The sequence below is a fragment of the Rhipicephalus microplus genome, chromosome X (genome assembly GCF_043290135.1).
Source record: "Rhipicephalus microplus isolate Deutch F79 chromosome X, USDA_Rmic, whole genome shotgun sequence".
Lineage (NCBI taxonomy): Eukaryota > Metazoa > Arthropoda > Arachnida > Ixodida > Ixodidae > Rhipicephalus > Rhipicephalus microplus.
In genome coordinates, this window is record NC_134710.1 from 458657910 (window position 1) to 458673007 (window position 15098).

Here is a 15098-nt window from a genome sequence, read left to right on the forward strand (position 1 = left end):
GGTGCCGGGAAGCTGTTCGTGACTGTCTAATCAAGATGCAATTGTTATTTGGAAAGGAATATCGAGCTAATCTTCACTGTGCGACTTGTAAACATGAAGTCGAACCGCGCGTCCTTCGGATAAACAGTCATTTTACAACCCCTTAGGTACGTTTTGGCATGGGGTTGGGCGTAACGCAATTGACTTGAACTCAGTAAGTGGCGAGTTCTAATCCCGTCAAGAGGCGTTTAATTTTTCTTCGTTCTTTCTTTTTTTATTGTGAATCTGCGCTATTTTACCTATGTATTTATTTGTTTATGGCGAATGAGCACCCACGTTTTAACATGTGAAGCCATTTTGCGCAAAGTACTGAGACGCTACTGCTCCATCGTCACAGTAGCTGCGCTGGGAGGCGAAGGTACCAGCGCCATACTTGGCACACAATCAGGCATGGCGCAAGATGCTGGTACCCAGTGGCGCTGGTTTTCGCAATTGGGTTTGTTGGTTGAATTTGAGGTTTTTGTGGTTTGTTGTCTCTTTATAAAATCTTTCGTCTGCTCAGATAGTTTGCCAGTGTCTTGTCTAATGACTGTACCTCGGACTTTCATAAGATACGTTTGCTGATACTAGTAAGATTATCGTTTATTGCGTGAACGCTAACATTCGTTACCTCGTTTAGTGCATCTAATCTATTCTGAAGTAAAACTCGGAATTCCAGCACTTTCATTCTCCCCACTAGATTATTATTGGATTCTTGCGTATGAGTTTTTCCCTTTGCTTTTTTTTTCAAATTTTAGGTGAATAGGAGCTCTTACCATTCTATGGCTACTGTATTGGATTTTGCCAAGAACGTGCACGTCCTGTACTTTGCCGGGGTGTGCACAAAGAATGAAGTCTATTTCTTTTTAGTTTATTCATTAAGACTTCGCTGTGTCCACTTATGGTAACCTCGTTTTCTGAAGTAGGTGTTCAAAGTGGGTATGTTAATACATTCTGCGAACTATACTGATAACTCTTCTCAGGCATTTCTACAGCCGATGCCTTATCTCTCCCCCCCTGCATGGTATCCGGCTTGTTGCTTGCCAACTTGGACAGTAAAGTCACACGTCAGAATAGTATACTGTGGGTTTACTTTATTATTGGCTGACTCTACGTGTTCATACAGCTGTTCAATTGAATGATCATCATGGCTCAACGTAGGCGCATAGTGCTGCACCACCTTCATCTTGTACCTTTTGGTAAACCTAATTATTGAACTTTCCCACATCTCATTGAAGCTATAGCATTCCTCCTAGTTGCCAGCGATGTTCTTGTGCATAAGAAACCCCACCCGAGTTCTTTTCTGTCAATTATTCCATGGTAGCATAGAACATGTGCGTTCTTCAGCACTGCATAAGCCTCGTGTTTCCCCTTTCCTTCGCTTAGCTTTATTATATTTCGTTGAACCCCCTCTAATCACTTGAACAGGACAGCTACACTACACAGTCGAAAAATTCACCAGGCCGCGTTTGGTGTGTTTTTGCAGTTCACACCAGAGGGAGAATCCAGACACTGTTTCTGGCGTATACAGCCGGTCCTGTGTATACGGCCGTTTTCTGGTGTGACACGGACTGGTGTGTTTTGGGAAAATCAAGACTGGAGTGGGTTTGTAAGAACTGGACTGGTGTGTTTTAAATGCGACAGTCTTTCTATGGAACCTTCGACGCAAAAAATTTTGGTCTGCATGTGTCTATGTTTGTCTGTCTCATTGTCTGTTTGTCCACTCTTAACGGTACCGGGCATTTTAAACTGCACCAGCAGACACCCAAGACAGCTGACCCTCTCCGCAGTGCCCATTATTATTGCTCAAGACTGAGCGTTTATACTTGCGCGATTGTCATTTAAAAGTAAAATATCGCGCATATCTGAGGCACCGTCACAACACGTATATATTTTGTAAGTGCGTATTTTACTAGAAAAGGCATACATAAGTAGTGTTTAATACGCGGCGCTGACCATGCAACGCTTGCACGAAAAGGCAAGTGTTTCCAACGCTTTGTTAAGACGACACGGTGGTGGCACTTACCCGTCGCCTTGCGTTCTACATCTTATAACCGCGCGTTTGTTTTCGAAAATAACTGCCAGATAGCACTCATGTCTCACGTGTGACGTTATTTGGTGTGGTCGTTTGCCTCCGCTGCACGCTCTAGGCACTCTAACGCAGCGCCTCCAGAATACCATTCACCGATTTTCCTGCACAGAACATCAAACAAACGTTTTGTCCAATTTCTCCAGACGCAAGTCTATCATCTTTCAACGATGTTTGCAGATTACCATGCAGATACGGCGCCAATTTTTTGCATGACCAGTTCTGTTGTATTCCTTTTCTTTACGTAAATAAATTCATTGTGGACTAAAATATGCACCTTCACGTGCTTATGGGCAAAAACATCAGGCTTGCACAGTTGGTTAGGACTGAAAATGACTTCACTGTTTATTATATTTTCTTTTCCCGTCTCTGCTTGATCTTTGAGTTACCTGCCTTGCCTCCTTTTCCACAAGGCTTCAGGAAGCACTGTAGGGCATGAAAAAAAAAGAACAATTCATTACAACATTGCCCAATCTGATAAATGATGTTAAATATGTTTTCGCGAATTTGTGCTCTTACTCTTGGAAAAAATTAACAGTGTGCAAATATTCGAACTTTCAAATATTTTTGATCAACACTTGCTAATCGATAATTTTCCACTAAAATATTTATTATTATACTATTATAACTTCTCGAAGACAACAGTCAATGCCCAATTCACTGCGGCCCCTTCAAAAAACCTCACTACAACAAATATCAGCGAGAAAGCTGCCTTCAGGCTGTGGTAGCAATTGCATTGATTTGAGAAAATGCTGGTTCTAAGATAGAGATGGCTTGTGCCGCTACAGTCACCCCTTCATTTTTTTTCAATATGCATCACCGCTTTGTGGGCTACGCTACGGGCATAATCAGATTGGCTAACGAAAGCGCCGGTTCAAGCCTGCACGTCAGGGGTGGAAGCTTTATTTAATGTTTGAGACAAAAAGGTACGAACTAAATTGTAAGAAACGTGTTACTATCTCAAATTTTAGGTGTTCTTATACACAGACATCTGCAGGCAGATCAGCAACTCCAAATTCGAAAGGAGGACGCCCTTGTACACCAAATCAGAATAACCTTCTTAGAAGTTGCTGTGGGGGGGGGGGGGGGGGGACCTTTCACGTGTAAACTTCTGTCTACACCACATTGGTTGCACCGAATATGATAAATAAATACAATCTGGTCTGCAATGCCTCATTTTTGATAAAACAAGGAAGCAGCTTTTTCCAGATATTCACCAACCCAGGCAAAAAAGGCTTATTTGAACCATAATAGAGTGCTTAGAACTGTTTTGCAACTTCGCTTTGGAGTATAAAATATATTCAACAAACGCTAAAAAATATTTTTTCACACTCACACTTCAATATTGGAATTCGTTTCACACACAATATTTTGCTATTCGCGCAGCTCTAAAAAAATAAAGACCACAAATTCATTTCTGTTCATTAAGAAATGTCTATAGCTGAACTGCAGTAATTGATTAAAAGCTCACTAAGAAGGCACTAGCAGTAAATATACATTTGCCAAGAATTTTATGTGCTTCTCATACAGCCTAATCAACTGAAGGGCTCACTTTTGAAAGTAGGAATATCGTTCAAACAAACCGTGGCTAAGGGAAGGCTCACACATCTTAAGAAAACAACAACAGGAATGTCTGTTCAATAATAGATCGCAGTTGAGGTTTTCCTTCCGCAGACAGCTACAGAGAGCTGAGAACATGCAACAGATAGGTGCCACCTATGTTTCAACAATACCAAATCATTTCTGTGTGCATTTACTGACAAAAGCTAAGTAGCAATACCTTTCTGCATTTCCCCCATCAGGCATGTAAAACTGTCAGTGTCTTTAACTTGAATGCTCCGATGCGTGGCCTCGGCTCTTTCGAACTGAGGTCAGTGCAACCAACAGTTCAATATGATATGCTTGCTGCAGTTAACAACATATGTAGCGCACGTCGGCCTTACTAGTAAGTTTCTGCTTCCAGTCTGCATGAACAGAGAGTCGAATGCAATCACTTCGTATCCTGTTTTAGCCACGTTTCGCTCGTGGCTACGTTATCGCGCGCGCCCATGGCGTTCCTTGTTCTATGCTTACCTTGGGAATGAACCATTGCATGTGGCAGCTTACCCACCTTATGACTTTGAATTCGCAGCAAGGAATCACATGTAGATAGATATGTAGGGTTTAACGTTTCAAAATCACCATGTGATTATGAGAGATGCCGTAAGGGACGGCTCCGGAAGTTTCGACCACCTGGGCTTCTTCAACGTGCACCCTAATCTGAGCACAAGGGCCTACAACATTTCCGCCTCCATTGGAAATACAGCCACCGCAGTCGGGATTCGACCCCGCGACCTGCGGGTCAGCAGCCGAGTACAAGGAATCACATGCATAAATAGCAGAGCAAACGCATGTCCATCATGTTTTTAAAAGTTGCACAGTAAATAAATCTCAAACGTGAAGTGACGCAACGTAGTGGCAACACGAACCGAACAGTTTATTTCTTGATACATGGTCTTTCTATAGTCTGAAACCACGTGAGACACGAGTGACTGCCGAGTACATCGGGGCTGACGTGCTAGCTTGTGATAAGGGGATGGGCGGGTGATAGTGGTTTATTGCCAACGCTGCATCTCTTCCTTCTTTAAAAGCCCAGTCGTACCGGAGGGTTTCGTGTTCGCGTTGAATGACGGAGTAGATTTCGGACTGCTTCCGGCGCCCTGGTTACTCATGTCGAGACGGGCGACTGAGGGGTCGCCGGACGAGAGTCAATGGTCGCTGGACTGGCTTCTCGAGCGTCTGTGGCCGGCCGAGTTTCCGCTGGACTTGTGCCGGTTGCCGATGGGTTATTATCCGGCGCGCTTGACGTCAGTCGTGCCCTCAGCTGGTCGACATGCCGGCGCTGGGTCCCCAGTGTGGTCTCCACTTTCACCGTCCGTTTGCCGTCCGTTGCTATTACTGTCCCTGGAAGCCATTTCTGCCCTTGTTGAAATTGGCGGAACCAGATGGGCTTTCCGGGTGGGAAAAGAGGTGACGTTGTGACCGACAAAGGTCGTTCTCGTGTAGCCTAGGCCGCTGCAGGCACTGCCCCTGCTGGAAAGTGGGCGGACAACCTTGTCCGGGGCTCGAATCCCAGCAGCAGTTGAGCTGGTGATTTGCCACTCTCGAAAGGCGTATATCTGTAACGGAACAGAACACAAGACAATTTTTCTTGCAATGTTCCGTGCTTGTTTTTCTTGCGGCCCTCTTTTATTGTTCGCACCGCTCGCTCCGCTAGCCCAATTGATTTAGGGTAATGTAGTGTTCTTCCAACACCTTTGAGACGTCTTCGTACGTTAGGCTGTTCACGGGCGTCGACGGACATTGTACCTGAATGACTCGAACCACGCTGTCACTGAGTGAGGCTACCAAAAGTGCCCGACGCTTTGAAGAGCCCGTGATATCATTCGCTTCAAAGGAGGCCTCAAGACGCACCCGGTAGACATCCCAGCTGTACGCTGCCTCGTCAAACTCCGGCGGCTTCGATCCCATCCTCGTCGCCACTGAAGTGACGCAACTTAGTGGCAACACGAACAGAACAGTTAATTCCTTGATACATGGTCTCTTTATAATCTGAAACCACGTGAGACACGAGTAACAGCCGAGTACATCGGGGCTGGCGTGCTAGCTAGTGATAAGGGAATGGGCGGGTGATAGTGTTTTATTGCCAACGCTGCAAAAAGTGGTGGCGTTGTTTATGTTATGAGTATTATTCTTCAGACAGCATCAAATGAACTGTTCTCACACACTATAGTGTGCCTTTGTGTTCGGTTCACGCTGCACGGAAGATGTCGTATGAAGCGCAATGTTTGTGCGTGTTCTCAGCCAGAAAGACGCTTGAATACAATGCAAACAAAGTGATTTTTGTGCGTAGTTATCGCATAAAAGCTTAAACTCTCATGTTACCTTAAATTTAAATCGTAGTACGGGCACGCTAAAGTCAAGATATTGTACCCAATTAAAAGCTGTACCCCATAACCACATCTTTTATGCAGCTGAAACCGAGAAGGAAGAGACGCTCTAAATTGCGAGAGCAGTTCTATTCACGCTGTTTAAATATTTCTGAATCAGAACATGAACAACGCTACTGCATTTCAGATTTATTGTGCGACTTTTACAAGCGCCGTGAGCATGCGTTTACTCTGCTTTTTATATGTGTGATTCCTTTTGAGCAGCAGCTGCAAATTCAAGCTGTCACACGCAATTGTTCTTCGTAGAGAAAGGAATAAGAAAGCGAATGCCATGGGTGCACGCGATAACGTAGCCACGATAAACGTGGCGGAAATGGAATGTGAAGTGATGCGATGTGAATGCGTTTGACCCGCTGGTCAGGCAGTCTGGAAAGAGAAATTTGCTAGTGAAACCAACGTGCGCTACATCTATCTCGGACTGCAGCAAGCATATCGTTTTCGACGCTTGGTGGCGCTGACCTCAGTCCAAGCGAGCCAAGGCCATGCGTCGGAGCGTTCAAGTTAAAGGTGCTGACGGCTGTAGAGCATTAGCTTTACTCCGCCACATGGGACCTGCTTCGAATCATGCTAACCCTGCCAAGTGTTGGACACAGTTCATTTACCGCAACAAATAATAGATGAAGCGTGGGTCGATTTCTCCAGTAAACTTTCAGTTCTCTTCTGCCTAACTGATGGGTCTAAAACATACTTGGCAGGTCACTTTTTGCCACATTTTGCTCATGGATATATTTACGCAAGCCCACGAAATTCGTTGCCAACTCTTATCTCAGCAATGAACCATTGTGCGTGAAAACTCATGCATCTTTCTAGTTTGAAATTGCAGCTGCTGCTAAAAAAAGTAAAGTGTTAGAACAACCTAAAAAACGCACATTCATAGCGCTTGTAAATATTCTACTATAAATAAACGTGAAATGTGGTGAGAAAGCAGTTGATATTTTACAGAAATATATTATTTCGTTCAAACAGCAACTGCAGTTTCGAAAACGAATGGTGTGTTAGCTGTCACCAACACTGGTTCATTGCAGAGACAAGCGTATGGCAACGAGTTCTATGGGGGTGCGTGGAACATAGCCATGAGAAAAACATGGCAAAAATTAACTTGCCAAGTGAGTGCAATAAGCCCACCGGTCAGGCAGAGATGAAACCAAAAACTACTATTCAAATCAACCCCCATTCCTTCTATACTACAAGGTGCAGCGAAAATGCAGAGCTGAACACTTGCCAGCACTGGCATGAGTCAAAGAAAGCTAAGGAGCTGCGTTTAAGCATTCAAGTTAAGTGTGCTGATGGCTGGAAATTCTGTGGCTTGTAACTTGCAGCTGTGCTCATAAACAGGGCCCTGTAGTCGCCAAATTGAAAAGAGGTTATAAAACGCATGCATCACAAGACATGCACTCCACTGAAATGAGCGAGCTTCCCCAGCCCCGCTGCGGTGGTCTAGTGGCTAAGATACTCGACTGCTGACCCGCAGGTTGCGGGTTTGATTCCCGGCTGCGGCGGCTGCATTTCCGATGGAGGCAGAAATGTTGTAGGCCCGTGTGCTCAGATTTGGGCGCAGGTTAAAGAACCCCAGGTGGTGGAAATTTCCGGAGGCCTTCCCTACGGCGTCTCTCATAATCATAAGGTGGCTTTGCGACGTTAAACCCCACAAATCAATCGAGCGAGCTTCCCAACTAACCTCTTTATGCTTCATCTTCTTGTGTAGGCGATTTCTGCTGTGCAGGCTTCTGGTTGCCTTCTGCCGCAAACCAATTCCAACAGTTTCCGTGAAGCTCCTATGCGTGCCGTACGGGTCTCTGTCTACCTCATTGTGATGATAGACCACTTGATGAAATGTACGTCCTTGGAACTTTCATCAGCCGACTCTAAGCGGCCCTTGAGGGCATCGCACAATTAGCTAGGTGAACCTGCGCACACAAAAACCAAAATAATTTCATAATAAACAGCAAACCAGCACTGATTACTTAATTCTGATGACTGAAACGATGTGCCGAGTTTCATAAGCTCTGAATTACACTTTGAACTGAAACACATGCAGTAGAACCGCACTGAATTATCTTTGAGAGGACAGTAAGAAAGTAACTTAAGAGCTCTAAAACAGGTCAAACAAAAATGCTGTGCTGAACTACACAAAATATAGTTTCTATTCATGCACTTGAATACACAATGTCTAACGTTTCCTGAAGAATTTACTTATTTTATATAAGTAGCCAAAATCTCTAGAGCACCTGTAGTATGACATCCATTTATTAACTATAGTGCCACTATGGCCAAGACTTGGCAAAAAAGGCCTGACTAATAGCGATAACTCTCTTCAGGTGAGCCAGTGTCAATGAGCGATAACACAGCTCTGTAGGCAAGCAGGACGAATTTCGAACTTCAAGAAAGGAAATTTTTCTGCCGCATTCTTGATGATGTGTTTGATTTGGCATGGAATGAAACATTTAAAAAATGGCAGTGACCTATTTTAGTTAGGACTGGGTGTGTGTAGCGAGAGGTACAGTTATCCTTATCGGAAAAATTTAGCTAGCATCCGCAGTAGCTTTGCGAACACAGCCTGCCATTCGAAATGGCTGGTAGGTTGCATCCACAGAGATGCTGCGTATGCCCACTAAATCTGCCTATCGCTTTCAGATCAATTCTCTGCACAGCTGCGCTTTCGAAGCATGTGGCTCATTCTTCATCTCTGTCCTTAGCTCGCTGCCTCTTTTTGTTTTCGTTCTGACGTCTTTGGATTCTTTAAGCCCATGACTTTGACTCACTTTTTGTATCTGCCAACGATTCCGACCAAGCCGCCAATTCTATATTCACGAAGTCTGAACAGCACAATAGAGTTGAACACGCCCACACAATGTTGACTTTCAATTGTAAATGCAGTTACAATTGGGTTTGATTCTCCTATGTCGCATGCCAGATGACGCGGTTAGTGGTGCAACTACCGAATGCAGCAAAACGGTGATAATGTAGCCATTGTAGCTCCCACTACAAAACTCTGAAATAATATGCAATATCAAATGGGAGTACTTTACGGTCTCACTAAGCTTGACATTTGTTATAGCCTCAAAGCGGCATGGCAGTGACGGTGAGAGTCCTGATATCTTTTTTTCTGACCGGCATGCGCTGATGATACTGTTTGAGAAGATTAGGCAATAATGGTAGGATATAAAGATTAGGCGTTCATTATCAGTGACAAGAGAAGCGCATAAACAGGGGTGATGTCGACACACAGGGGAGCTTGCACATTTAAACTGGAAACAATTCACTAGCAGACATTAACTGCTAATTAACAAACACCTGAAGACATATTTATATTCACATAATGCAAAATAATGTATGAGTGGTACTAAATGAGCCTAAAAGCTGGTAAGCTTTGAGCTTCACAGATCGCGTGCTTGTTTCGAGCTTTTCTTGAAGCATGAGCACTGTGTTGCAGCGCATTGAAGAACATATGTCGGCTATCTAATGGCAACTACATCGCGTATGCTAATGCTCTTCCAACTAGACGTAGGCACTATTTTAATGCCAATTAGGCATGTACTAATATGTTCAAGTATAGTTTTTTCAGCATTATTTTTTTACAAGAATGACGTATATGGTTTATTTCTTTCTTTTTGTGCCCAGTTTTGCTTTGGATGTAAAAATATTTGTCCTGTTAAAGAACTTGTGATGTTATTATTATTCTTTCCTATTGGATTTATGTAGCTGACTCCTGTAATAGCCCTGAATTGGGCTGCAGTACTTGAAAATGATTCAATAATAATAATTAGTTGTTTGCACCTCTCGCGGTCCATTCATTTGGGACAAAACACTTGACCAAGAACTGCAGTATTCGACAAGTCACCTGAATACTATTGTAGGTTCACTCCGAATAAAAAAATCTTAGCAAACCATGGTTCTATGGATTTGCACACGCGCAAAGCATAGCATCCACTGACATCCCGCTCTTGCGTCAACGGCAGCTCGACGTGAGCACATACTTCTGTATATGTAGTTTTAGAACAGCGCACGCAAAGCTTTGCGTTTGTGATGCAGGATCGTTCTGAGCCATTCTCTCGCGGGCTCCCTTTACATGGCGTTCACAAAACTACACCTGCAAGCTTTGCGTGCGGTTGTCTATACTGAGGTTACATGTAGCTAGCGATCAGCAAGCGCTCTGGGACATGACCAAGTTGGTTAAACAGGGCGTGGATAAGCACATCGCAAGTACCGGGGGGGGGGGGGGGGGAGGGTATTCTCTTCTTGGACGAGGCTACCGAGAAAAGACATTAAACACATTAAACATACGCCCACAATACGCGGACCATGTAATGAGGAAATAGGAATGTTACTTCCCCTGTTGTATGCAGAAGTACGGCGTCGTAGCGGCAGCCTGTGGTCTTCTCATTGGTGCTCCCTGTAAGCACTGTTGGCATGCCCAGGGGTGAAGTTGTCAACGTCCTTGCCGCTCAATTATCGTTGCACTAATGTGGCCACTACAACCACACCGTTTTTTCACTTATATCCTTATTGGTCTTGTCAAATTGGTACATTATGTATAATAACTCCGTCTCGGAGACAGCTGACATGTGAGCGATCGTTCACGCACACAAGATTTCTGTGAAAGGCATTAAAAAGCAAACAGATCAGTGGTGCTAACAAAGCCGTAAAAGCAAATGTTTTACCACTAAGAAAAGGTATACTAGTATTAAATGTTTTTGGCCTATCAATACTGCCGTTTCAATTGAAAGAACCACAACTCTAAACCATGAATATAGCAGTGGCAAGTGCAAAAACACTATTAGGATTTTATTATGTTGCCTCAATTTTAGTATATTGAGTTTCGGTTTCAAACGACATCAAAGCTAATGGGATTTTTATTAGTGAGCTAAAGATTGATTGATGATGATTTTGATATGTGGGGTTTAACGTCCCAAAACCACCATATGATTATGAGAGACGCTGTAGTGGAGGGCTCCAGAAATTTCGACCACCTGGGGTTCTTTAACGTGCACCCAAATCTGAGCACATGGGCCTACAACATTTCCGCCTCCATCGGAAATGCAGCCGCCGCAGCCGGGATTTGATCCCGCGACCTTCGGGTTAGCAGCCGAGTACCTTAGCCACTAGACCACCGCGGCGGGGCAGTGAGCTAAAGATTTCCACCATTTCTTTTTTCTGGGCTAAGGACGATTTCTTCTAGTAACATATTAAACTGGCAAGATCACGCTGGTGCCTCCTTCCAATGACGCACCAGCAAAGAAAGCAATAACGATGTACGTGTCGGGCCTTTCAAATACAGCGTCAACCTTCCGCCTCATTTTCTTCTAGAACGACAAAAGAATAAATTATTCGAAGCAATCCGGTTAATTATCCCGCGATGTGACATTAAAAATTGGCCCCGTATCTGCGTGTAATCTGCAAATGTCATCGAAAGACGATAGTCTTGCGTGTGGAGAGAGTGAACAAAACATTTATTTGATGTTTTGCGAAAGAAAATCGGTGAATGGTATTGAGGAGGCGCTGCGTTAGAGTGCCTCGAGCGTGCAGTGGAGGCGAACGAGCGCATCAAGTCACGTCACACATGAGACATGAGCGCCGTCTGCCAGTTATTTTTGGAAAACAATACACGTGGCCCTGAGACGGGCGTGCGCGCCCGTCGGATATGTGATAAAGTGTAGAACGCAAGGCGACTGGTAGGTATCATAACCGTGTCGTCTTAGCAAAGCGTTGGAAACACTCGCTTCTTCGTGCAAGCGTTGCATGGTCAGCGCAGCGTGATAAGCGCTACGGTCCTTAGAACTACTTATGTATGCCTTTTTTTGTAAAAGACGAACATAAAGAATGTATATGTGTTGTTATGGTGCCTTAGATATGTGCAATACTTGCTTTTTAATTCAAAATCTCACACGTATCAACGCAGATTCTTGAGCAACATGGGCGGGCGCTCCGCATGGGGTCGGCCGTTTGGGGTACGGCTGGTGCTGTTAAAATTGCTTGGTTCGCGGTAATGGTGCGCAAACAGACAAATTTACAGACAGACAGACAGACAGACAGACCAAAGTTTTTTCATGGAAGGTATCTAAAAAAGACTATCGTCTTTAAGAAAGTTTGCAACCTTGCGACAACGGAGTCACCTACTTGTTGGGAGTGCGCCAACAGAGTGAGCCATCGCAGCAACGACAGGAGGCTAGTGCGATAACAGCACATGTACTACGTACGAGAAAATACTGATATTTCACTGATATAGCATGGTGTGCGTGTTTGTTTGCGCACGTGTTTTGAACGTGCGTGCGCAGGTGTTATTTTTAGGTGTGTCAGTACCGGGCACCTGTTAGAAATGTGCCCGTGGAGGTACTGGCAGTGTTGACCAGTCACAATTGTCGGCGCGTAGCGAGTCATCAAAATTCTTCTGCGGAATGTGTGCAGGCAGAAAAAGGATCGTCTGTTACCCTAAATGCCACTTAGGTAAGTTCTATTTCGAAGTAACTATTGTCATCTGGCAATGTCGATTCTCACATGGGGCCGTTACGTTCGCGCTCATGTGAGAAACTGTTTCTTTTTTAGGGACAAAGCTCCTTATGGCATGGCTTGTGCGTCCCTCGTAGTACGTAACCACCAGTGGCACATACCCAAATTAGGTGTAACATTTGACCTCCAAGGTGGTGCCGGTGAGAGATTTCTTCTGTGCGTTGTTTAACAATAAAAAATTGTGCTCAATGTACATGCCAATGGCTGCTAATGGGGAATGAGAGACAGGAGCATTCGGCTTTTAGTCAACGCACACGCTGCGATCCCCATTATCAGCCATTGGCATGTACACTGAGCACTATCGGACAAGAAAGTGTTGCTACATTATACTCGCTGGGTGTAACCTCCTCAGTTTTAGAAAGGTTTAGCGAGCGTTGAGCCGCAGGGCCATGAATACAATGAACTAGTATATACCATGAATGAATTCGAGGTGGTTAAAGGGGGGAAGCAGATACGAAGCGCAAGCCGTAAGAAATTAAAAGCTGAATCCTCCTGTCTCCCATTTCACATTAGCAGCCACTGGCATGTACACTGAGCACTATCTGACAGGAAAAATTTGCTACGTTATACTCGCTGGGCGTAACCTCCTTGGGTTTAGAAAGGTTTAGCGAGCGTTGGGCCGCAGTGCCATGAATACAGTGAACTAGTATATACCATGACCTCAAGGTGGTTGAAGGTGGGAAGTAGACCCGAAGCGCAAGCCGTAAGAAAGTGTGCGTGTGCCACCTCTCATTTAGTCCTTGGAATGTCCACTGAATGGCGGTGCTTCTATATGGGGAATATATGATAAAAAGATGCGAGATGGTGGGACTCTGAGTGTTGAATAGATGGACGAACGGACACACAGACAGATGCATGGATGGACGCATGATCAGACGCAGGGGCGGATGCATGAGTGAACGCAGGGACGGGCGCACGAACACACGCATGGACGGTCACACAGACAGACGCATGGACGGACGAATGCTTCGCCCCACTCTCCATCATTCACTGTGTGAGTATGCTGCCATTTTTTTTTTCGTAACTGACAGCTTTCATTCGTGGGGCTATGCAGACAGCTGGTTCACATCTATTCATCAGCTTGGCACTCAGCGCGAGCAGCACGGGGGGGGGGGGGCGTTGTAGTAGTGTAAAATAGGAAATTCTAGTGTAATAGTAGGAATTCTGCAGCCCATTTAATGAGCTTTTAATGAAATAATTTAAAGAAAAAAATGAAGTAATTAATGCTCAGTAGTAAAAGCTGAGATAGGAAGAATTTCTGGCATGGAATGCTTTTGTTTATTCTACTAGGTACTTTTCTTGTAAAAAAGTAACCTAATGAAAATTCTTTTCAAATAATAATAAATGAGCTGTACTGTGATGTTATCCTTTTCATTCGGTGTTGCTATTTATTCAAAATGCTTAGCATCTGAATAGACAGGGATAGAGTAAATACTGTGGATAAAACTAATACTCTCTTTCGCCAGAATTGTGAATGGTATGTTCTCATGACTTGTTCTGTTTACAGCTTCTGTGATCTCTTTATGATCGCATCAACTTGCTGTTCTCATTTTCACTTTCACATCTGCTGTGATTCTGTGTGTGCAATTGAAGCCCAAATACCATGAGAGATATTTTGACTGCATAAGTGGCATGCAATGAACTGTACTATTACATGACCTGATCCCTAGCTGGTTCACCTTGCTACATTGTTGAGTTGCACATATAAAGAATATATTGCTTGTTGCCCAGAATTGCTATAAGAGAGCAGTCAGTAGCAAGAAGTATATTAGTAAGTAGTTTTTATTACCATGCTATGCTGGTTGTTACGTGGGAGCCGCAAACAAACAGACGAACATGGTTAACTCTTTCGAGCAGGTGTCATGCCAGCTTCAGTGTGTACTGCTGCCTTCATACCTAGAGAATTCGAGAGCATCCGTTGTCATAGGCTTCAGTTTCTCTAGGTGACGGCTAACTTTGTAACGTCAATCCCATGTCGTTTGTTGATTTGTCTACAAATTCGCTTATGTGCTTACACTTCATGGTGTAACGATTGAATGGATAAATCCCTAATATTGCTTTACTGCTGTTTTGTTTCTCTTTTTTTAGGCAGGCAAGTTCAAATGAGCTGGCTGAGGGCATTGTTAGGCTCGAAGATAAACCAAGTCTATAGGATGATTTTTTTAACAGTCAGTGATGTTCACGGTGATTCGGAAAGTAGTCGAAAAGCTCCTAAAGATGCTCAAGTCATCGATGGGGATGCTGATCTAAGATTTTATATTAAGAAATATTTTCTGGGTTTTCTGTCAGCAGATTGAAAGCTATATGCTCATTGTTGATTTTGTTTTAACAACTGCACTGCAATGAATACAGGTGGATGGCTTGCTGAAGCTACATAAGGCAATACCTTGAAAAATAATTTTTGCATCTATTGAAAGGGCTACAAACATCAATATCAAACACTCTCTTAATTCTGTCATACAAATATCCTTTATGTGGAGATGACTATGAGCTAA

General features: G+C 44.0%; 1 long non-coding RNA gene across 1 annotated transcript; it reads left to right on the top strand.

The window, feature by feature from the left end:
• Positions 1 to 12411: 12411 nt before the first annotated feature.
• On the top strand, positions 12412 to 13598 carry LOC142774969 (uncharacterized). The gene is made up of 3 exons (XR_012886598.1): positions 12412 to 12540; positions 12640 to 12743; positions 13479 to 13598. It is a non-coding gene; the product is annotated as an uncharacterized LOC142774969 (long non-coding RNA).
• Positions 13599 to 15098: the final 1500 nt, after the last annotated feature.